Source organism: Mesoplodon mirus (genome assembly GCF_964341445.2).
Source record: "Mesoplodon mirus genome assembly, chromosome: 5".
In the NCBI taxonomy this organism is placed as follows: domain Eukaryota; kingdom Metazoa; phylum Chordata; class Mammalia; order Artiodactyla; family Ziphiidae; genus Mesoplodon; species Mesoplodon mirus.
The window spans coordinates 27,639,910-27,664,556 of NC_138980.1; the positions used below are offsets into that span (position 1 = coordinate 27,639,910).

General features: G+C 36.6%; 1 pseudogene across 1 annotated transcript; it reads left to right on the forward strand.

The window, feature by feature from the left end:
- Positions 1 to 630: 630 nt before the first annotated feature.
- On the forward strand, positions 631 to 18,548 carry LOC309803726 (dual specificity protein kinase CLK4-like; annotated as a pseudogene). The gene is made up of 14 exons: positions 631 to 791; positions 4,150 to 4,254; positions 5,613 to 5,711; positions 6,027 to 6,150; positions 7,202 to 7,292; positions 7,689 to 7,755; positions 10,708 to 10,824; positions 10,917 to 11,083; positions 11,290 to 11,384; positions 11,635 to 11,764; positions 14,524 to 14,606; positions 17,419 to 17,498; positions 18,221 to 18,311; positions 18,399 to 18,548. The product of its transcript is annotated as a dual specificity protein kinase CLK4-like (transcript).
- Positions 18,549 to 24,647: the final 6,099 nt, after the last annotated feature.

Below are 24,647 nucleotides of genomic sequence, written 5' to 3' on the forward strand. Positions count from 1 at the left end.
ATGGTTGCAGGATGATCTGAAAATAAACAGTCATCTCCTATATTCTATCCCTAAGTGTTTCTCTGACTTCAGTTATTTGTATCACAGTATTTCAACAAAGCTGCATGACACGTGTGATATTTGTTTTAAATTAGTTCACATTTAAAGTTAACATCAATAACTTAATAATTTGATTATATCAATAACTTAAGAGATTAGTAATAATTTACCATAGAAAGAAGGTCATGATAAAAATAAAACCAAAAAAGTTATTAATTTCTAGCTAGATATTGTTGTCTACTGAAGGCTGTAAGCCTGAATCCTGACTCCTTTTTAAAAAATGGCAGTTAGCAAGTGTTAGTTGAAGATATGCACCAAGCTGAGAATTTATCCAGAAGAATGGAAAGAAAATGCATTCAGGTCTCACAGTGTTATCGTTTAGTGCTAGGTGTGTATGCCACTTAGAATCATCTGACATACCAGTGGGACAGTGCCTCCATGCCTTGGGAACCATTACCTACGAAGATTTTAGAACCTGTAGGACCCCATGTGCTGGGTTTTTCTATTTAATTAATAGTAATGTGGAATATTTTATTTACTAAATATAACCATCTGTAAATTCCACAACTCACTTTTCATTTCCATTAACAGATGAGTCATTCCAACAGAACTCACTGCCCTGACTGGGATAACAGAGAAAGCCTGGGACATGAAAGCTACAGTGGAAGGTACAAACGGAAGAGGAGATCCCACAGTAGTACACAAGAGAACAGACATTGTAAACCACATCACCAGCTTAAAGAATCTTATTGGTAAATTACACTTGAACTAGTACCATTTTAACACTAATAGTTGTAATGACTTGTCATTAGCTTATATAACTTTCATCTGTCAGATTGTTTTATAAATCAGTCAACAAATACTCATTCAGAAAATATTTACTGAGTGCCTATTATATGCTAGCCACTGCTGTGAATAGAACAGAGTTCCTGCTCTCACATATCTGTGTCCATTTGGGAGCTGTAGGAGACAGTTGATGGAGTCCCAGCTGCCAGTAATATAGTTGTGGGAAATGAGACACACGAAAGTTAAGTAAGTGATTAAAGGACCAGTGAGTGCCTTTAACTTGTATGTAGTAGGGAGAGCTGTACATTGGGGCACTTATTTAGGGTTCCACAAATGAGAGCTAATGAAGGGTGGGGAAGAGTTCATCCAGATGAGAAAAATAGCATGTGGTGTGTGAGAATGTTACAGTGTGTTGGGGATTAGTAGCCTATACTGTATTCTACAGGTTATATTTGTAGATAAGGCCAGTGGATATGTTTGGGATTTTTAGAAGCTTGGCTGTTGTAAGAAGGGCCTCAATAAAAATTTCCAATGGCATGTGTCCTGTTCTGTTGTATTCTTACCCGTGTAAAATTTGTAGGTACTACGTTTATATAGAATTGAAGGAATTTTTCAAGTTCCTAAATGATTAAACAAAGCCTAGGTGAATAGAGTTTCTTTCATTCTGTCCTCCATTAATTTCCCTTTCTCATTTGTTTTTGTTGGTTCTATGTTTTCTCCTTGTTTTGTGCAGATGTTCCACTGAGACTGTTTGCCAGGTTGCTTTCTAAATTAGCCAACTGGGGTTACTTTAAAAAACAGTATGCAATTTTTTTCCTTCTCCATGCCAAAACAGACTTGTTCTGTAGAACAGTGTGCTTGTTGTTAATCAGTGCAGACTAATCATTCTTCACACACTATCATATGGAGGGAAGAGGGAGAATCTATGCCAGGATTTCAATGACCTGAGCTAATTAATGTATTATACAAGAATATCTGTACCCTATATTAAGATAACTACAAAATACTCTGTAAGGCTTAACAAATAGTACTAACCATTCATGGATTTATTATGCATTGTATGTGTCGAAAGGAAGTGATATGAATGATGAACAGTTATTCATATTCATAATTAACCACAGAAAGATGATACTGAGTCAGTGCAATAACCACTAGGCCAATAGTTTCTTCTTTGATATTGGCACCAGAGATGTCTGGTGGTAATTGCTCTCCGTAATCTGGAGTAATCTAATAGTCATTTTCAAGATTCAAAACTTTATAAGAGTGTTTTTGTGTAAAATTATAGGAAAAAACTGAAAAATACAGAAGCATATAAAGAAGGTACTCTTGGTAGGATGCTAGTCCCCCATTTGGATGTAAAGTTATTTCTTCTGAAAACTATCTTTGTATACAAATCTTTGCCTCTGAATATTTCCTGAAAATAGGTTCTAAGAAGGGACAGTTTCAAGTGAAAGGGTGTGAACTCTTATAAGGCTCTTGCTACATATTCACATATTTTTCCACATATTTTTCTAGAAAGTTTGTACCAAGTTACACTCCCTACGACATGCTGTCACCAGTCTTGTCTATTTTGAAATGCCAAGAATAGTGTTTTCTTTTCATTTGAATGTTTAAATTTCTGCTGAATTTGTCCTCTGTCATGTGCTTATTGAACACTTGAATATTTTTTTAATTGAAGTCTAGTTGATTGTGAACATTATTTTTGTATTCTTAGCCTATTTTTTCTATTAAAGCATATTTTTCTTATGATTTATCAGCGCTTTTATTGTAGATGAATTATCTTACCTTTTTTCCTATATATTTCAGAGTGTCTTTTCTTTCTGATTTGTAAGTAGCCTGTGAATTGCTCCCTTCCTACAAGCTTAATCAATTAATTCTACACAGGAAGACTGATGTGGCTGTGAACACATTTTATATCCTTAAATGTCTTGTTGTAACATAGAGTATCAAGCCTTAAACCAGTGATTCTCAAACTTTAGTGTGAATAGAATCACTTTGGAGGTATGTTTAAAATGCATAGTACCAGATTATTCAGTGAGTCTGACCTGGGGTCCAGGGATCTTCATTTTTAACAATTCAGTATTTCGATATTGTTAATAAACAGACCACCCTTTGAGAAACACTGTTTTAAGCCCTTTAGCCTGGCATGCAAGATTTTGGATGATCTGTTCCCAGCTTATTTATTTGCCTATGTTCCCCTATGTGAAAATTGCTCTTGCTGAAATTGTCTACTTACTAGTTCCTAAGTAGCATGTAGACAAACTCATCTCTAAACCATTCTGGCTAAAAGTACTCTATAAATGTAAGATGGTAATATGCCATTTTTCTTTCCTGGCACTTCTTCTACTTCCTACTTTATCCAAATCCTGATGTCCCTCTAAGATGCAACTCTTCCCTTCTTTTTCACGAAATCTTCCCTGACCATTTTAAGCATTATGAGTTTTTTCTCCTAAGCACTCATATCCAGGCTTTTGGCATTTCCTGCATGGTTGAGTTTTGTTTGATTTTTGTGTGAGTAATCTCAAATTGAACAGTTATTTGTTGGCAGGGATTTTGCCTCATATATTTTTTATCTTCCACAGGACCTGTGTGGAAATAAAAACGAATGCCCATAGCCTCATTAGTCTTGGCTGTTTTAAAGAACTACAGTGAAATATTCACTGGACATTCAGTGACTCTTTTTAGAAATTCAGTCAGTCTGTTCATCCTGTTCACTCTGTCCATATAGCCTTTATAATTCTGTAGACTTTGTTTATCTAATCTCTAAGGCTCGGTTGTTGTAGGCTGAAGAGGTCCTCATCTTTTTAGTTTATCCTCATAGTATTACTTCACTCCATGTTTGTTATTCTATAGATTATTTATGGATTATCAGCAGCTCTAATTTCATGCACTAGTCCAGCTAAGGATTATTAGTGTTAGAGTTTTCCGATACATTTTAGACTTTTATGGGAAGGATGCCTTACAGAATTAAACAGATGCCCTTTAGAGTATGGTAATTTCTAGTTTGACGTATTGTAGATCTCTCCCTTAACGGTTCCAAGCAACTGATCAGATCCCTGACTTAGACCCAGATTTAGACCCTAATATCCTGAGTTGTTTCTCCAATGGCTAGAACTTAAGGCTGACACTGGGGAAAGGGGGCTTCTGCATCTCCCCAGCCTGGATTTGATGCCAGCCCTGTTGAGTAGCAGTTTTAGAGATGCTTCTCCTTTATTTTTGCATAAACCAGCCTCCTGAGCAAAAAGAATGACAACATATTCTGGGAAAAAGAACGAGGTTAGTGAGGGCAGTCTAGTTAACATCTGTCACTCCATTGCTTGTCAGGATTATTTTAGCTGGTGTGTCTGGGCAGGTGTCCCCTCTCTCCCTCAGTGCTCCACGTGCATCCCTCTTGAAGCTTCACACTGTTGAAAAGGATACTCATCCCAGGTAGAGAGGGGGACGGGAAACTGGGTCAGTTGGCTCTGTCTTTTTCTTTCCATCAAATCAAGGCTGCTTAACTGGAATCCATTGACTTCCTGAGGTCCATGATCTCTGAAATTCCTTGCCAAGATTTGTTTACGCATTTGTGCGTTTCTTAGGGGAGAGGGCCCATACCTCTCAATTAGATTTTCAAAGGGATCTGTAGATTCAGCAGTCAAGCACTATGGGGCTTACCTGGTGGTGCAGTGGTTGACAGTCCGCCTGCTGATGCAGGGGACACAGGTTCGTGTCCCGGTCCGGGAGGATCCCACATGCCACGGAGCGGCTAGGCCCATGAGCCATGGATGCTGGGCCTGCGCATCTGGAGCCTGTGCTCCACAACGGGAGAGGCCACAACAGTGAGAGGCCTGCGTACCGCAAAAAAAATAAAAAAATCAAAAAAGAAGGTAAGCACTATGGCACCAGATGATGCTGTTTTCCCTGAATTCTTGTTTATTTCACAAGCAGGAGTGACAGGAAATTCAAAATGCAAAGGCAAGTAGGGGGTTGGGAAATCCTAAGCAAGCAATTACAAGAACCTTTTCTCATTTGAGGGGCATATATTTTGGATATTTTTGGCACATGAAGCAGCGTTCAAAAACTGTGTTGACTATTTCTCAGAAAGATACAGGAAGCTCGAAATAGAGGAGAGGAGATGGAATAGGTGGTGTGTATAATAATACTGGCACATACAATAGGATTTAGAATGTGCTCTACAACCATGGCAAATCGTTTTCCTTCTAGGGATCTCAGTGTAGTCATCTGTAAAATGAAAGGCCTGAAATATATTTAAGATTCCTTTTAGCTCTAATACACCCTTCGTGAAAGAACTCTGTGTGCCAGAGATACCTAACTTACATTAAGAAGGAAAGGAATCCTGTTTTGCCTGCCTCATGTTGTGTGTGGCTCTGCAAAAAGGAAGAGAGCTTAGTTACAGATGCATATATCATAAGATTGATGAATTTCAGAAGAGCAGTTTTGTGAATTTTTGGTCTTAACTTTCACCAGAAGGTAAAGGGACACTTAATCAAGTAAACACTGAATATGTTGAATGATTTGACCCAAGGTTTGTTCCTTCATAGCAGTATATATTAATAGAGATATATGTACCCATTTGCTTGTTGGTTAAAGTAAAATTATTTAAGTTTTGTGAGTTAAGTATAAGTTCTAATTCATCAATTTGTATTTTTTTCTTTTATTGAGTTAGCTGTTGAAACCAGGAATTCTTGAGAGAATGTTTTATTTTAACCACGTTAAAATGTGGTTAAACGTTAAAGCGTTCTAGAATGAAGAGAGTAATTTTAAATCCTTTAATGTGTTTGCAGTCATTATTTAGAAGCAAGGTTCTTGAATGAGAGATATTATCAGTACCGGAGATACATTGCTGAATACAGAAATGACTACTGCAAAAGATATGTTCCTAACATTGATGAATACAGAAATGACTACTGCAAAATATATGTTCTTAACATTGATGAATACAGAAATGACTACTGCAAAATATATGTACCTAACATTGATGAATACAGAAATGACTACTGCAAAATATACGTTCCTAACATTGATGAATACAGAAATGACTACTGCAAAAGATATGTTCCTAACATTGATGAATACAGAAATGACTACTGCAAAATATATGTTCCTAACATTGATGAATACAGAAATGACTACTGCAAAATATATGTTCCTAACATTGATGAATACAGAAATGATTACTGCAAAAGATGTGTTCCTAGACGTTATCACAGAGACGTTGAAAGCAGTTATCGAATCCACTGCAGTAAATCTTCAGTCCGAAGCTGGAGAAGCAGTCCTAAAAGGAAGCGTAATAGACAATGTTCAAGTAATCAGTCACGTTCGGTATGATTGATTTTGTTTTTATTTTGGGTGGATACTTATTTGTGTGTAAAAGCTCTTACTGAGCCAATAAGTTTGAAAAAGTTTATAATACTATATGAATATAATTGTGTTTATATTACTTGAATCCTTAAAGGAAACTTCCAAATTCTTACAACTAATCTGCATTTATTAGTTAGTCCTCATTTGCCCACATTTACTCATTTTCTGCAGACCAGATCATGAGGTTCTTGATTTTAATGTTAAAAATATTTTTATCTTTTATAACATAATCATACGAAAAGATGAAGCACCCATCTTTTCTTTCATCTTAAACATTTTTTACTTTAAAAGAAACCCCTTTCCCAGTACTTGGAGACAAATGTAGAAAGTTGCACTGGTGGATACTTACCCTGTGTATCGCACAATCTGCAATTAGTTCCATTGGAGTTCTGAAAGTGGGTGCTGAAGGGGAAATTATTGTCCAGAAAGCCTGCCTTTTTTTTTTACACTCATGAATCTTCACTTGTTTGCAGTAAACTATGAATTATTATTTTCCTCCCCAAGTTTTCTTCAGTAGAACTATCATTGATTAGATCAAACATTGACATTAGCCTTTATTTTCCCCTTTTATTTTAATAAGTATGTTTAAAAATATTGCTAAGTATCAATTTGAGCTAATCTTGATGTTTTAAAACATTTTCCTGACAAACTAGACATCTCAACTCACAGCATAGGCTATTTTATAACGAGATTAATAGATCATGACATTGCATTCTTTAAATTTCAGACTTCAATTAAGTCAGTGTTTTAGAGACAATTGTGTTGTTTTTTCTATTGCCACTTTAAGTAACTTATCTGAAAATCTTGCCATGTTTTTCTTCTGTAACATAAACTGTGTCCTGTGAATCTCTGGGGACTGAATTTGAACTTGCTCCTGCCAACTCTTCGTGGCCTGGTTCTTATCTGAATGCCTGAATATCTCCCCGCTGAATGAATTGCGTATTCTGCCCTGAATTCACTCTGCTATATTGATTGGCTGGACGATCTTGGTGCTGCCCACTTGCCGTTCCAGAAGAGCCACCAAAGGAAAAGATCCAGGAGTATAGAAGATGATGAAGAGGGTCACCTTATCTGTCAAAGTGGAGACGTTCTAAAAGCAAGATGTATAGAATATTTTTCAACACTTTTTAAACTTTGCAGACAGAATAATCATTTTAAGAATAGTTTGTCAGCGGGGGGCTAAAGAACTCTTCATTGCTTTTTTGTTTTGTTTTCTGTGGGTTTGTTTGTTGTTCTTTTGTATTTCTTCTTTTCTATAGAGTTTAAATATTTCTACTCTAAAGTTCCAAAATAATCAGTGGAATTTGAGATTAGAGCAAGAAAGATAGCTATCTACATTATTTTTGTAGCATCTGAAAATAAAATAATTTGAGGGCTGGAACGTTAATTATGCTTTAATAGAGAGCATTTGAAAAAATTCCACACTTAAGCATTCATTATTTGAATAACTGATAATTTGTACTCAGGTACTTACACTTCTTTCTCCCCCCTCACTTTAGATGAAATCGTGAACACTTTGGGAGAAGGGACCTTTGGCAGAGTTGTAGAGTGCCTTGATCATGGCATGTAAGTTTGTTGTTTTTCTTTTTTGAACATTCTGATATTTTTGGTGGAGAAGGATCCATAATTTAGATGAAATGGAATTTAAGTGGTAGCTATGTGTTTTCCTGGGAGGTATAAGTATTCAGAAGTTCTTGAACTGTGTACGATTTATTTACCATAAGTATGGATTTTGACCAAGAATGCTGAAAATGTTTATCAGATGGAGTTCATGGAAATTAATGTCAGTGTTCAAGTGAAGACTTTCCCAGAACTTAGGTCCTTAGCTTTCTATAAGAGATTTGGAGTGCTTTACCCTACTTTTGAATTGCAGAGACAATAAATTAGCATGTCTAATCTTCTTGGTTCAAAAACTTTTATTTCCAAAGGATAATATTTGCACGTTAGGGTTAGCTTCTCAAACTATAAATAAATTATATTACTTGAAGCCTACAGAATAAAGTCCAGATTCTTTAATGAGTTATACTAAACTTTTTGTTCTTTGACCCTCTCTGCTTCGTTTTCATGTTTTCCTCTAGGATCTCTATTCTGCGGTTGCAATTTTTTTTGTAAGTGAACGTCTTACAACAGTTTATTGGAAACTGCACATTTCTAAATTGACATCTATACTTTTCATCATAAAATAGTTGAGGATGTAATTTCCAGCTTATTGTAAATGGTGATTTTTTAAAAAAAAACATATCTCTCTTTCTAAATATGTTTGGGGGAATCTAAATACAACAGCTTGATACCTCCTGTCATCCATGAACAAACTTTTCTTGAATACTTAGAAATGCTTTATCTTGAACTTAACTTTTACTTCACTTTTCATAAAGAATATTATCCTAAGTGTCTTTTATTATCACCCTTTCCTCTCTATGACAAAAATGTGAACATAAAGTAAAATTTTAAGATATTTTGAAATACTTTGACTTAGGAAAGTTGCTAAGAATTCCCATCTATTCTTCACCCAGATTCCACAAATGTTAACATTTTACAGTGTTTAGTCATTCTCTATATTTACATGTTATATGTATTTTCAAGTTTTGCCAGCTTATCTACAACCTGATTCACATTTCACTAGTTGTCCCATTGAGGTCTTTTAAAAATTTCTTGAGGTTCCAAGACTTGAGTATTTGAGATATTCCAATGAAGAGTATTCAATTGATCAAGTACAAATCTGTTACAAATTTTGATACTTATTAGACCTAAAACATACAATGTAATTGTAAATATATCTTTTATCGAGATGGTTGGGGCCTTTAAAAAAATGAGTTCATGTGTCCATAGATAAATCTTACTGTTTTAACATTAAGTTTCCATTTTTCTTTTTTTTTTAATTGACAAGTAATATGAAAGCTTATAAGTTTAAGGTGTATAACGTTGGTTTGAACATTTATATACGGCAATATGATTACTATAGTAGCATTAGCTAACACCATTATCCATTTTTCATTTTTATAGCTATTAGCACTGTTCATTTTTATAGCTTATTAGCAGTTAGAAAACTTGTCCATATGATGAAATAGATGAGACTAGAAGAAGTTTTGTCACAGCAGTTTTATAGTAATTCTTTTAAGTCTTGAGATATATGCTATACATCATAGGGAGATAAATCATTAAAAATGTATTTTGATGATTATATATCAGCCCACAACTTCATTGGGACCTTGTCAAAAGAAATGAGTTCGGAATAGGTTTGCTATCCAGCCACTAGAAAAATTTTTGCCTCAAAGAATTTTTTTTTCTTTTTTATAAACAGCCTGGGTCACAAACCTTGCCATATTAATTTCACGTGCATGGGGTTCTCTTTTGTAATGTGGGAAGGCCATAGTGAAAAATGCAGGGTTGACTGCTGGCTTGTATTCAAGAAGATCAGGTTTAGAAAAGAGGACAGAAGGAAGCTGAAGATTTGGAAATCCTTTTCCTCAAAATCATTTATGGCTTTTTTTTTTTTTTTGGCCGCACCACATGGCTTGCGGGATCTCAGCTCCTCGACCAGGGATTGAACCTGGGCCCACGGCAGTGAAAGCTCATGTCTTAAGCCACTGGACCACCAGGGAATTCCCTCTGTACTTTTTAGGAAGTACTACAGATGCCCCGGTCTAAAACACGCTGCCCTACATTGTTGCTATTTATACCTCTTCGCATCCGTGAATGCACTAAACATTTTTTTGGCTTGATGACTTATTGCTGGTGTCTCCTTTGCCAGAATTATCTAACAAACTGATAGTTGTCTTTCTTCTCTGAAGAAGTCTGAGCTCCCCTAACTCTGATGGTTAGGTTCTTTCTTCTCTCTATTCCTTATACCAGGCACTTCTAACCTAATGATAAGTTGTTCAAGTGTCTGTCTTTTCCATTAGACTGTGAGGTACATGGGACAAGCTCTTTTTAACAGTGATTCCAATGCAACATCTGGCACATTCGGTCTAGCCTGGCGAATGAGTGAATGTTTTCAGCAGTAGTATCTTCAAGGTTTATATTTTTATCCTTTTTTAAAAAAAAAACTACTTATAAAATCTAGGTCAATTTAAACTTTTGGAAACAAACATTAACGTTCTTAAGTATTAAGAGAAATCATCACTCTGTATAATGTATATTTTGTCAAAATGTTTTGAAAAAATGTTTATAGATCTGCTATAATATACCCTGAAAGATTATTTTAGGAAAATAGCATAGAGTGATTGGTACTTAACAAGATGATGCTTTAGAGCAGGGGTCCCCAACCCCTGGGCCGTGGACTGGTAGGAACTGGGCCTAACAGCAGGAGGTGAGCAGTGGGCGAGCGAGTGAAACTTCATCTGCTGCTCACCATAGCTTGCATTACCACCTGAACCATCACACCCTCCCCTCAACCATGGAAAACTTGTCTTCCATGAAACCGGTCCCTGGTGCCAAAAAGGTTGGTGACAGCTGCTTTAGAGGATACATGTCTTCAACGCCCTTCTGTACATTTACCATTTTCATTTTGTTTTTAAGGGGTGGCATACATGTAGCAGTGAAAATCACAAAAAATGTGGGACCATATCGTGAAGCAGCTCATTCAGAAATCAAAGTATTGGAGCATTTAAATAGTACTGATCCCAATAATGTCTTGTAAGTAAGAAACTTGGAACTGTGATCCATTATGTTACATGAAATAATCAGAATTCTGTGAACTGAATTATTTGTATTCTGATCTGTTTCAGCCGATGTGTCCAGATGCTAGAACGGTTTGATCATCATGGTCATATTTGTATTGTGTTCGAACTCCTGGGACTTAGTACCTATGATTTCATTAAAGAAAATAGCTTTCTGCCATTTCAAATTGACCATATCAGGCAAATGGCATATCAGATCTGTCAGTCAGTAAATTGTAAGTATACTTGTTAAATTTTTAAATACCAGTCAATTAAAGGTTTTATTGGACAAGCAACATATCAAACCATTGTCACTAAAAATGCACGTTGCAAGTAAAGATGAAACCACTTTTGATCCCTACCTCTACTACTAATTCTCCTTTCCCCCGGTACAGATTACATTTGTAAGTGAAACTAATAATGTCTTTTTGTTCTTTTGTAGTTTTGCATCATAATAAATTAACCCATACAGATCTGAAGCCTGAAAATATTTTATTTGTGGAGTCTGACTATGTAGTCAAGTATAATTCAAAAATGGTAAGTTACACTTGTTTTAATTTTGGTAGTTGTCTTTAAAATGAATTTAGCTTGGTGATCCTTGGATGAGGAATTTTACCTTTGAGGCTTATTATATCCTGACGTTTAACCCAAAAAGGGTAATCCTTTGCCTTTCTCATGGGGTTATTTTGAAAATCAAAAAGAGAATTCATGTGCAAACCTTTTGGATAGTGCTATAAAATATTTCATATCTTTATTGATCTTTGTGTTTACTTAACTGTATCTCTAGAAACGTGATGAACGCACACTGAAAAACACAGATGTCAAAATTGTTGACTTAGGAAGTGCAACATACGATGATGAACATCATAGCACTGTGGTATCTACACGGCATTACAGAGCTCCAGAGGTCATTTTGGGTTAGTAGATACCAGACTTCCTGATATTTTAATTGAAAAAGAGATTTTTTGTTCTCTATAGCTTTTATTGGGGGGCAGGTAGTTGGGGGATAGCTGTAATTTTCTTAGCAGTGTACAGAAAATGTTTTCTGTTTTCATAAAAGCTGTCTGGACATTGCTATAAATAATTTTCCTGAGTGGGAAAAATGTGATATCATCTGTAAAGATATTCCAGGTGGTGGTTCTTTTTGAACGAGTCAGTCTTACAAGATCATAAGAGAACAAGCTGTATTGGCTAAGTCCATGACAGCAGTGTGATTTTGAAGCGATGTGGGCACCTCTTTTCGTCTCATCACAAAGCATGGTGCTGGGGAAAATGCTAAAGATTTGGCTGGCAGACGTCTAGATGTAGGGTGGATGGAGGTTAAGAGGAGAAGAAAGAGGGGCTAGTCTAAGAGGAGAGCTTCTTTGATCATCTTTGACATGGGAAAGCATGGAAAGGAAAATTAGTTAAGGTGCAGGGTTTTTCAATATTAATAAAAGGGAACTCAGTGAGGGAGAGCACATCTTAGGCCTCAAAATTTAAAAGTTCGAGACCGAGTCATGTTGATAGAGCAAGGAAGTCAGGGATGGATTTGGGGGCTTGGAGACAGTGGGAAAAATTCAGATCAGGTGATATTGGGAGATAGTTAAATGGTATAAGCATATTACTTTGCCAAAAGTAAGTTTCAACCGAGGTTGGATAGTAAAACATCTTTGTGGAATCAGTCTTTTCCACTTTTTACCTTTTGTCGAAGAGGACTTGGTAGTTGAGAATATGAGTGTGAAAGCAAACTAATGATGTTTACCTAGAGTAAAGAATTAGTAAAAGGGACAGGAAATTAAGAATAGTTTGTAGTGCTGGCTAGTAGAACTTTCCATGATGATAGAAATGTTGTATATCTGCACTATCCAACATGGTAGCCATTAGTAGCCACACGTAGACTACTGTGTACTTTCAGTATAGCCAGTGTGACTGAGGAACTGAATTTTAAATTAATTAAACTTTTAGATTTAAATAACCACATGTGGCTAGTGGCTACCACATAGGATAGCACAGGTTTGGAGCTCATCTTTGAGATTGATGTTACTAGGATTTCTGCTTAGTATGGTCTGAAAGAAGCTGCTATGTTGCAGTAGTTTAGAAAGTGTATTCATGGTTGAGGACTAAAGCCTGCAATGAAGGTAAAAGAAAAGAGTGTGGGAGGAGATTGTGGACAGAGAGGTATTTTCAGAGCTTAAAAAGAGATAACTTGCTGTGTTTTATCAATTTTAAGAAGAAGATTTTTCTCCACATTTTAACATGTGAGGAAACATAAGACAAAACAGCATTTTTTCTTGGTTATTGGTTCATAAAACAGTGGTGTATCTTACAGTTAGTTAATGGCCTCCTCCTAGATTGCGTAAGATACAGTGATTCTTAGTAATAATACAGTCCCATGTGTGGCCAGGCTGGGGATAGTTGATATAAATCTGAAATTGGTGTTATTGGTGTCTGGGAAAAGAAATGAACAGATGGGAAGATTAGAAGGGTTCTTTGTGTGTTTGTGAAGTGTTACTCCTGAGGATTAAGGCAGAATTAGGTTGAAGAGGAAGATGTTGTCAGGTGCCACCACTGAGGAGGGCAGTTGGTCTCATGTCTTGGGTGTTGGTAGTAAACAGAAGTTGGTCAAAGTGAATGATGTGAAATTCCAAAGAGTATGAGAGCTGAGCCATACGAGAATGAAGTAGTTTACAGTCACTTGGGAGAAAGCTGGACTGGGAGACAGGAGTGGCTGGAAAAGAAAACTTTCATCTTAGATCCAAGCTCTATCATTTGCAGATTTTGTATGTGTTACTGTAAGTAGAAACCATGCTCCATTATCCTTTTGTTCAAGTGATAAGTACCATGAGGGTTAACAAAAATGGCTAAATCATAGTCAAGTTCCTTGAATATATTGTTTCTTCCTTTGTCTTTAAATTCAGTAATGTTACTGAAAGTAATTGAAATGTCTTTTAAAGTAGGTTTTATTTGTACATTATTTTTTTATTAAAAACTTAATCTTTAAAAGGTTAAAACATCTGTATGGTTTAGGTTTACTCTTTTCCTTTCTAAATAGATAGAGACTTAAGGCTAGGTGTTTTTTTCTTTTCTGAATAATGTTACTATTGAGAATTCTGAAGGAGAAAATATATGATCATGTCTAGACAACCTGAAAGTACATATATAGATACCTCTCTATGTGAACTTTAAATATCTGTATAATTCTGCTTATGGGTGACACTGCTTATAATATCCATTATAATTCTTACATAATTTATGTGACATGGAAGAAATAAACTCAGATATCAAGCTGATGGTAATTGATAAGGGGTTAGTAATTACACTCTGAGGATAATTATTGACCTATGTTTGCACTAATAAAATGTAAAATTTCATAGAACAACCGTTAAGTGGGTATAACAGTGCTCCTCATTGCACAAGCAATTCAGAGACTATGGACTATTTGCTAACCCCTCTTACTTTCCATAAAATACCTCCTCCCCCAGGTTAAAATACTGTAAGTTGATACAAGGATATGGAGGACTCTGAAAGCATACTGAATCATGTTTGGTATAAAACTAAAAATGTAAACCCTGAATTTACTATCATATTCTCCTAAATGGGCTATATAAAGAGAGCACCCACATAGGAAAAGATATTGTGTATTGGCAATTAAAAATTGTTGCCTAATAAAATGTTTGGTTTTGTTTTTAAATAGCTTTAGGTTGGTCTCAGCCATGTGATGTTTGGAGCATAGGTTGCATTCTTATTGAATATTACCTTGGTTTCACAGTCTTTCAGGTATGTATTTAGTAAATGTTACTTACTGATTCATAATGAGCTTTAATGTTAAAGGCATGTTAAAGTTTTGGTTTCCATATTGGAAAGTTGCCATAGTGTCATTATTCTTAAGATGTAAACTTCCATGTGCAAAATAGTCATCCTTCTCTAAAACCACAGTTGAATGAACTACTCTCAGTGAATGGTCATAATTCATTCTGCATGTGGAGCTTTTAAACACATGGTTCATATTGACTTCATATGATCCATTTTATTGTGATGCTCCTTCATAAATTTACATTAGTGTTACTATGGTCAGTTTTAATTCAGCGCTGGTTATGTTGCACTTTTATTAAAAGAATTCAGAAACAGTAAGTTGTATTAAGCATGTATGACACCCTAGGCACATTTCTAAGCACTGTGTGTATAAAAATGAAAAGACAGCATCTCTCTCCTCAAGGAAGACATACACAGGATAGACATGGGAAAACGTACAGTACAATATGATACTTGCTATAATGGAACAATGTAGAAGGGAACCCAGAAAAGGTGAACAGTTAAGTTTCCTTCGAGAAGGCATCACTGAGGAATAGGGAGTTTAATCCAAGCTATAAGGAAGAGTAAGAGTTTGTCAGAAAACTAGAGTGTGTGATGGCCATATCAGGAAGAAATGGTATTCATAAATGCAAGAGGCATAAAGGAAGCTACTCTAGTTGAGGAAGGATGAATAGTGCTGCCGGAGTGTCTTGGATAAATAGGAAAATGGTGTCAGTAGGCAAGTACTGATTCATAGTGGACTTGTTTGCCATAGAAAGGTATTTGTTTTATCCTAGGAGTCAGTGGTTTCCAAATGTAGACCGGTCTAAAATGAAAATGATTTTGTAGGGTTGCCGTTCTGGCTTTCATTTAGAAATTATCTCTCCTGGTTTTTTTGGTATTAAAATGTTCTTTCTATGCAATGATAATAGTTATTGGCTTACTTGGCAGAACAAAAAGGAGAAAATGTTATTTAGGTCTCTACTTGTTTTCCTCATAATTTTGCTTATGTCAGAAAACTAAAAGTCTTGAAAGCTTCAAGTGGTGTAACCATTGGAGAACTTTAAGAGGGTTGTGATTTGATCAAGGTGTGTTGTTGGATGGGGTGAGGGTGGTTAGGAAGTTCCTGGCTAATACTGTCAAGGTTGCTTTGAGGTTATGGCAATGCAGGATGAGGAGGGAGGAAGCTGTGATGAATTATAAGTCACTTAGGTGGCTGTTGCAGAATATATGTGTTCGCCGCTATGGGGCGCCTCACCAAACTTCTGTCTACTCCGTAGAGATCTGTTAAAAGTACTCTGAGTTTGTAGACAAGTTTGATATCTAGAACATAGCTGTCGGACATTTCTAGGGGGTGGTGTCTGGTTTTGTGGTAGTAAGCTATAGGGTCAAGGAAAAAGTTGAGCACAGTGCATGCTTTCTTCATTCTGACACATATAAAATCCTTCAGATGGTTTTATGATTGTAAATTATTCTGAGACCTTAAGCGTCGATTATTAACTTTGGTTTGAGATGTGGTTTATATTTTAATTCCACCCTCCAAAATAGTCTTCAACTAAGGAACTTTTTGAAGATAATGGAGCTTGTATTATTTATTCCTGTCATGACTTAAGAACATTTTGAAAGCAGTGTGCTAGGCACAGTAGTTAATGGATTTAAAAAGCATTGCACATAGACTCTGCTCTTCAGAGCAAGGATTGGCAAACTATATCCTATCTGATGCCTGCTTTAAAAAATGAAAAAGAATATGTGGTGGAGACCATCTGTGACCATCCAAGCCTAAAATATTTACTATCTGGTCCTTTATAGAAGAAGCTTTCCAGCCTCTGCTTAGGAGTGTACCATTTAGTTTAACAATTTATTCGACTTTAGCCAAAGCTCTGTTACTGTGTAATTTAAGAATATGAGTTTTGACTTGGGTTCACAGCTCAGGTTTCCTCATTGATGAGCTATATGAGCTTGAGCTAGTATCTTAACCTCTTTGAAAGTTATGTTCCCACATTCCTAGCTCAAGGTTGTTGTAAGAATTATTGGGACTGTATTTTTATTGTCTAGGATTAGTGTTACAAAGTTGCTATCCATTGGGTAATGGAGGTTAGTTAAGCAACCGATAAAATGAGTAGCCAGGTTATTGGTAATCTTCCCAGTCATCCCTCAGTTAAACAGTGCAAGTAATACAAATAAGGAAAACTGTTCTGTTTTACATTAAACAAATTATTCGAACATTGTAAATCAACTGTACTTCAGTAAAATATACTTAAAAAGTTGTTTCTCAATCAGCTATACAAACCTTACCAATTCATTTCAGAAATCAGACAATCAGTGTAGCTCATTCAGTTTTATTCCATCTTTGAAGTAGAGTGTAATATAAATTGTATAGCTGTCTAATCTAGTCCTTTTATGGAAACACTATTTTCTTTTTTTTTTCTTAACATTTATTTATTTACTTTTTTGGGGGGGTTTCATTGGGTCTTCATTCCAGCACGTGGGCTTCTCTCTTGCTGCGGTACGTGGGTTTTCTCTCTCCACTTGTAGTGTGCGGGTTCCAGAGTGTGTGGGCTCTGTAGTTTGTGGCTCGCGGGCTCTCTTGTTGTGGTGGGCAGGCTTAGTTGCCCCGCAGCGTGTGGGATCTTAGTTCCCCGACCAGGGAGCGAACCCACGTCCCCCGCATTGGAAGGTGTATTCTCTACCACTGGACCACCAGGGAAGTCCCGGACACACTGTTTTCTTGTGTTATCCTTTTATGTGCGTGTAGGGAAATGGAAAGTGCTAAGTTTCTTTTTCCTATTTTTTTTAGACTAATGATAATAAAGAACACCTGGCAATGATGGAACGTATATTAGGACCCATACCAACACACATGATTCAGAAAACAAGGTATGCTTTTTAAGATTAAAGTCCTTATTGGGTACATGCAGTGGCCTATATTCAAACTATAGAAAACCCATCTTTGTTGTTATTGCTTATTCCAAAGACTGTAGATTTTGAATTCTTTTTCATGAAGTCAAGTTTTTGAAAAGTAATGCAATATTTACTTTGTGATCCAGTAAATAAAGTGGTGTTTTTATACTCAGGTTAACCTTTGCATAAATGTTTTCCTAGGTTGATTTAAAAATAATACATAGAGTAGTAAAAAGAGCTTGATTTTGGAGTCCTATCTAAATTTGAATTCCAGACTGTTGCAAACCACATGTACGTCTTTGGACAAGAATACTATAAGTGGTTTCAAAACATAGCTTCACCGCAGAAGTCATCCAGGGAATTGTTAACGATTTCTAGCCCCATTCCAGATCTAGTGAAATCAGAATTTACAGGAATGGATCTAGGAACCTCTGTTTTTGAAGCTGGCATTGTTTCACATATGGTACAACTTAGGTGGGATACTAAAACTTCAGAGGGTACAAGATTAGGAAAAATACCATATAAGGTATCCGATATAATTATTGCTGAGATTTTTAGAAATTGTATGTTTATGTATATATAGAGAGATGTCTATGGTTCCATCTTTTCCCCCAATCCCCTGTTTGGGGCAGGGTAAGAATGTGGGTTTGGGGTTTCTTTTTTTCTTAAAATTTAATCCAGACTTCTCTTTCCTATAGGAAACAGATGTATTTTCATCATAATCAGCTAGATTGGGAGGAACGTAGTTCTGCTGGTAGATATGTTACGGGACACTGCAAACCATTAAAGGTAAAACAAAACAAACAAACAAAAAAAAAAAACCTGTTTTAACTATTTTTTATTGTCTTTCTTAAACAAAGTCATTTTTCCCCTCAGGAATTTATGCTCTGTCATGATGAAGAACATGAGAAACTGTTTGACCTGATTCAAAGAATGTTAGAATATGATCCAGTGAAAAGAATTACCTTGGATGAAGCATTGCAGCATCCTTTCTTTGACTTATTAAAAAAGAAATAAAATGGAAATCAGTGGTCTTACTATACTTGTCTAGAAGAGATGATTTAAGACTGTGTCAGTCAACTCTAAACATTCTAATATTTTTATAAACCTTAAATTATTTTGTACAGTTAAGTGTAAATGCTGTATGTTTTGTATCAATCGCATAATTATCTTGTTAAGCAAATATGGTCTTGATAATGAATGAAATATAAAAGCTAAAATTAATTTTCCTTTTTTGAGATTAATTACCATTTTTAAAGACCTTTGGAATATCCTTTGTGTCCAGTGATTGATCTTGCCTTTTTGTACATGGAGGTTGACTCTTGGAAGTGATTTTTGTGTTTGGTTTTTTGTTTTTTTTGAGTAAAAGGAAATCTTGACTATTTCATTCTTAAATGAATATTCTTTATTTACCTCAAACTTTCCTTAACTTTAAAAGATTTTTCTGTAATTGTTGAACAGGTAATAAGTATTATTAACTTTAGGTAGGCAGGTATTAGAAACCAAAACCCATAGGAACTGTTTGCTGTTGGAATTTCATTAAATTGTAAGTATTGTGTTCTGTTTCATTGGTTGATGTCAGTGGTGGTAAGTAGCATTCATGGAAAGACATCCAACTTGTGCATTGAGGTAGATTAATAAAACCACATACACACTTCGTTTAAGATTAAAGTCTAACTGGAAAGTTAGCTTGGAAAGTCCTGTTTTCCAATGGTTATTTATGTAGTTAGTCACAAACGTAGAAATAGGAATTCTGATGACTGAGGTTTTTGTTTTTAATGCCAAATCTTCAGGAGTCTAGAAATTGTCCAATATCTGTCTCCTTACCATATGAAGTATAAATACTTAAACCTCAGCCTATGAGACTTTATGGTTATTATTAAACAATTTGTATTTATGTTACTGTTAACTGGAAAACAAAAAAAAGATGATTTGATCGGAGAACACTTGGGAAGAAAACTGCAGAAGTTTCCAGACCCTGATTGGTTAACATAATGAACTTTTTGTTTGTCTGTAGGTATTCTTTTCTGCTTACCTGTTTACATATGAAAAACTAAGTGGTAGGGGCTTCCCTAGTGGCACAGTGGTTGAGAGTCCGCCTGCCGATGCAGGGGACACGGGTTCGTGCGCCGGTCCAGGAAGATCCCACATGCCGCGGAGCGCCTAGGCCTGTGAGCCATGACCTCTGAGCCTGCGCGACTGAAACCTGTGCTCCGCAACGGGAGAGGCCACAACAGTGAGAGGCCTGTGTACCACAAAAAAACAAAAAACAAACAAACAAACAAAACTACATGGTAAATGTTAATTTAGTAAAAAAAAAACCCAAAATTATTGATCAGTCTGCCAGGTAAAAATAATTTTTGTTGTAGAATTCATGATTGCTTATCCAGATAAAGATTTTTGTTAAAAGTATTCCCATTTCTGAAGTGCATTACCAAAGATTTGAGTTTCATCTGTATTCTGAACATAAGATGCATGTAATTTTTTGGTATGACAAATGGTGATACCAAGTGGGTTTCTCTACGTGATCCGCTGGTAGCATTTGCACATAGAGTAAAGCTATGTTCCTGACGTTGACTAGGAATTTAAGAGAGCTGAAAGAAGTTTTGCCATAGAATCACTGCCTAAATTATTCTTAGGCCTCTGATGCAGTCCACATATAGTTCAACTATGTTATATGTTATAAGGTTTTTTTAAAAGGAGCATTTGATGTAAAGAAAAGGTTTTTCCTTAACACAGCAATCTCGTTATAGAGATTCAGAAGTCAGCCATCCTTTAGTTTCCTCTCCATTTCCATACTGCTAGAGCCACTGCACTACCGAAGCCTCCTGACCTTTCCCTACAAGTGCTCCAGGTTCCCAAATTAATGTTTACATTCTCCCCCATCAGAAACTCATTCCTTTGGAGTAGCTGATCTCAGGATATAGGAGGAAAGAAAACTATCCACACTCTTTCTTACTAAGAAGGTAATGATCGCTAACCCCTTTCCCTGCTGAAAAGTATTTACATTCTTCACTAAGGGTATTTGCTAGTTCCCAGGCCTAATTCATGGAAGTTTAGGAATTAAAGTGAAACTTCAGTGAATTAGGTAGGATAGAAGAAAAGTTTAGTGGTGAGGATGGTACCTCTGGTATCATATGAGTGTCTCCTGCTAACCTTCCTTCCCATCTTCTGTGAACTCTCAGGTTCCTACTCTTACTTGCCTTTTTCCTTGTACTTCTGGACTCAATTTCTGAAAGCACCAGGTTTTTATTTGACAGTGTTGGGAGCTTCAGCACTAACAGAAAAGGTTTAGAATGGCCAGTGTATAAATATGGATCGTTTGTAACTGGGTATTTTCCCTCATGATTTGATGTCTCCTAGTTTACTATTTCTAGAAATTCCATTGACGTCAAACCTAGTTTTAAAAGTGCAGCTAAATAGGTTATTTCCAGTGTTTTCTGCTACTGCTTATTTGCTCAGGTGTTCTCACCCATGCATTCATCAAAATTTTTGGAGTAGACGAATAAAATTGACTTATGCAGTTGACAGTAGAAAAATACCCAGTGGAGTTTTGTAGTTCGTACAGCTGAAAACTATTCCTCTGAATAATCTTGAAGGGCTTGATGCTAGAGAAATTAGAAATGACTCAGCCACGACTCCTAATAATTGCGGCTGAATTGTGACTTAAACTCAGGTATCCTAGATTCTAGCATTGTGCCTTCTTGTGATAATACACCTTACTGAGTTAAAAACTTCAGTTTGATTCTTGTTCATGGTTCTGTGAAATGGGATGAAATGAATGTAATGGCTAATAGTTTAATTACTTGGATTCCATTTTTCTCACGTTTTTCTTTAGTAGTTGATACATAGCTTCAACCATCAAAATGGTTAAAATGGTATGATAATTTGAAAATATACTTTGTTTTAAGTAGATAGGCAGATAACCTATATTTAAACTATCTTGACATCCTGGAATGAAGAAACACTTTGTCAGTTAGTGGCCTGGCTTTTTAACTCATTTCCAGTTTGAAATTTCTGATTCCCACAAAATTTGGTGCAAGTAAGGTATTTTTTTTTAATATAATAGTGTTTATTTTTACTTGTTGACAGTTTGCTTTATTTATTTATTTATTTTTGGCTGTGTTCGGTCTTCGTTTCTGTGCGAGGGCTTTCTCTAGTTGTGGAGAGCGGGAGCCACTCTTCATCGCGGTGCGCGGGCCTCTCACTATCGCGGCCTCTCTTGTTGCGGAGCACAGGCTCCAGACGCGCAGACTCAGTAATTTTGGCTCACGGGCCCAGTTGCTCCGCGGCATGTGGGATCTTCCCAGACCGGGGCACGAACCTGTGTCCCCTGCATCGGCAGGCAGACTCTCAACCACTGCGCCACCAGGGAAGCCCCAAGTAAGGTATTTTAAATTTAAACATCCAGGGACTTCCAGGGTGGTGCAGTGGTTAAGAATCCACCTGCCAATGCAGATGACGCAGGTTTGAGCCCCGGTCCGCGAAGATCCCACATGGCGGAAGCACCTAACTTGGTTGCCACAACTGCTGAGCCTGAGCTCTAGAGCCCGAGAGCCACAACTACTGAGCCCATGTGCTGCAAGTACTGAAGACCGCATGCCTAGAGCCTGTGCTCCTCAAGAGAAGCCACCGCAATGAGAAGCCTGCGCACCGCAACGAAGAGTAGCCCCCACTCACTGCAACTAGAGCAAGCCCACACACAGCAATGAAGACCCAACACAGACAAAAAGAAATAAGTTTTAAAAAATTTGTAAATTTGAACATCTAGTACTTCGTTTAACAAGCTGCATTTTCTGGGAATTCCCTAGTGGTCCAGTGGTTAGGACTCTGCTTCCACTGCAGGGGGCACTGGTTCAATCACTGGTCAGGGAACTAAGATCCCACATGCCAAGCAGCCAACAACAAAAAAAGGCAACCTTTTCAAATAGAACAGGAGAATTCATGAGTCATTAACAGTATTAATAGCGTCAGTAATTGTTGGCTTAGTAGATTGCACGTTTGCAAATAAATAGGTAGAAACAATTTTAATTCTTAAAAGAGTTGATCCAATTAGTTGGTTAATTGGTTTTATTTTTTCCATATTTTCATAGAGGGAAGGTAAAGTTTTAAGTCAGGTTGGCTTTACAACTCCTTGGCCAGTCTAGCTTTTGCGGACAGTTTTATGTTAGTGATTTTTTAAAATAACATGCAAAAGTTGAATAATGAACCTCTAAATATATATAGCCCAGCTTAAAAAATCAAAAGCATTTTGCAAATTTTGTTTCATCAGTTCCCCAACTTATTTTCCTGTTGCATTTAAGTACAAATGTCAGATACCATTTCATCCATATTTCTGTACTGTATATCTTTTACCATGAGTTTCTAATGCGAGTATCACACCTAACAAAATAATTCCTTATCTGGTAGGGTCTATAAAGTTTCCTGATTGTCTAAAGAGTTATTTTAAGTTAGTTTGAATCAGTACCGAGTCAGGGTCCACACATAGCTAATTTGTCTCAGATCTCTTAATCACTATGTGCCTTTTTCTCCTCTTTTTATGTCTTTGCTAATTGAAACTTGGTCATTTGTCTTTAGAGAGTTTCCCATATTCAATATTTCATTGGAGTGGTGTCCTTTCCTCTAGTCCCCACTTATCCTGTAAACTGAGAGTTAGTGAAGTTTTTTTTATAGTATTCCTTCTGATAAATACAGAAGGGATGTTAGAAATACACTGTGTTGCTACTCTTTATGAAATACTATATTTGGGCACCAATCATCAGTGGATGCTAAAACCATGAGGGGAAAACTGATGGAGAACTTTAAAATGAAGGGATCAGGCTGAACCTCAGGTTGGCAACCAGATAGATGTGTTGATATGCGTCTGAGGTGATGCAATAGGAAATACACAGCACCTGTGGGGTATCACTGCCTTTAAAACAAAAACATTGAATTTGGATCTAGTCAAGCCTGTAGATTGAAATTGAAATATAAAGAAGCATCCCGACCCTTTTTGTTCATTTCTTACCTGTCTGTTAATTCTTTGGGGTAGCAGTTCAATGAATTAAAAGAGCTCAGACTTCTTACTAGCATGGTTTCCACTTCAGTCCTAGGTCTTCTCTGTGTTTGGAGGAGTAAGTTACTTTAAAGTAACTGTACTTCCTTACTTGGAATTACTGAGGGATAATATCTGTTATCTAATAGCCAATGCAGGGGACACAGTTTCAATCCCTGGTCCGGGAATATCCCACATGCCACGGAGCAACTAAGCCCGTGCGCCACAACTACTAAGCCCACACGCTGCAAATACTGAAGCCCATGCACCTAGAGCCCGTGCTCTGCAACAAGAGAAACCACAACAGTGAGAAGACCGTGCACCACAACTAGAGAAAGCCCGCACTCAGCAACAAAGACCCAACACAGCCAAAAATTTATTTTTTTTTAATCTAGCAGATTACCTGGCTTTTAGTTGACCCACTAGTAAATAGCAGTTATGTACTTTGTTTTCTATAAATGCTTTAACCCCTAGTAAATAGCAGTTACTTTGCTTTCTATAAATGCTTTAACCCAGGTGACTTCATGTTTTTTAAATTTTCCCAGTAATGTTGGTTGTTCCTCTTTAGGGCACCAGGAATTACAAAACTATCAAGAATTCTACATTTTTTTTTTTTTTTTTTTTTTTTTTTTGCGGTACGTGGGACTCTCACTGTTGTGGCCTTTCCCGTTGCAGAGCACAGGCTCCGGACGCACAGGCTCAGTGGCCATGGCTCACGGGACTAGCTGCTCCACGGCATGTGGCATCTTCCCGGACTGGGGCACAAACCCGCGTCCCATGCATCGACAGGCAGACTCTCAACTACTGCACCACCAGGGAAGCCCAAGAATTCTAGTTTTGACTCCCTATCATAGCAGTTTTTATTGTGACATTTCACTGAAACTGGAAGGGGGAATAGAATTTTCAAAGAATTTTCAAAGAATTTTTCCTTTTTTAACCAATCAAGAATGGTCAACTATTCAGATATATTTTCTTCTATTCACTCCTTTCCTGGTTTTAGTTTGTTTTTAAACGTTGCAATTCTGGGGAGAAGTTATATATAATTAAAAGACTTTAGCATAGATTTAATTGTAAAGGGACAATTTGTGGTC